Source organism: Panthera onca, chromosome B1 (assembly GCF_046562875.1).
Source record: "Panthera onca isolate mPanOnc1 chromosome B1, mPanOnc1 haplotype 2, whole genome shotgun sequence".
In the NCBI taxonomy this organism is placed as follows: Eukaryota; Metazoa; Chordata; class Mammalia; order Carnivora; family Felidae; genus Panthera; species Panthera onca.
In genome coordinates, this window is record NC_138342.1 from 105592861 (window position 1) to 105593647 (window position 787).

Below are 787 nucleotides of genomic sequence, written 5' to 3' on the forward strand. Positions count from 1 at the left end.
AGAGAGAGGGAGAGAGAAAGAGAGAGAGAGAGAGAGAGAGAATATACCAAGAAGGCTCTGTGCTGTCAGTACAGAGCCCAATGTAGGGCTCGATCCCACAAACCATGAGATCACAATCTGAACTGAAATGAAGAGTCAGTTGCTTAACCAACCGAGCCACCCAGGCATCCCAGTATGCTATATTTTAATGGGTGAACAGTGCTTTTATCCCTTATGAGATGGTTTTAAAACAATTCAGTATTATATCAGCTGGGCTGATCTCTCCATTCCTTTGGGGTGACTCTGCTAACAGGAGACACGTTCCATTCTATTCCAATTTATGTTGCTGTATGTGCCCATACAGCAACACAGAAAGTGGCTCCACCAGCTAATATAGCATCACAATATTTGTCATGGAAATCAGGTGTCCATTTCTGGTGGCTCTGCTTTGCTATAGTTTGCTGAATGCTTTGAACTCCGAGAGACAACTTAGAAGACGTAGAGCGTTTTTGGCCCTGGGAAACATCCTGAAACTGAAGACAGAACTGTGGCAACTGCAGCTGCAGGTTTGCAACAACGTTGTGCCAAGTGCCTGTCTTTTTGATAATAGCTATTCTAACAGGTATGAAGTAGTATCTCATTGTGGTTTTGATTTGCATTTCTCTGATGATTAATGATGCTGAGCATCTTTTCATGTGCGTCTTGGCCATCTGTATGTCTTCTCTGGAAAAATGTCTATTTCAATTCTCTGCCCATTTTTTAATAAAACTGTTTTTTTGCGATTGAGTCCAATGAGTTCTTTATATAT

At 41.6% G+C, this 787-nt stretch overlaps 1 pseudogene; it reads right to left on the bottom strand.

The window, feature by feature from the left end:
- Positions 1 to 245: 245 nt before the first annotated feature.
- LOC144616067 (cytochrome c oxidase subunit 7B, mitochondrial pseudogene) lies at positions 246 to 505 on the bottom strand (annotated as a pseudogene).
- Between the last annotated feature and the right edge of the window lie 282 nt (positions 506 to 787).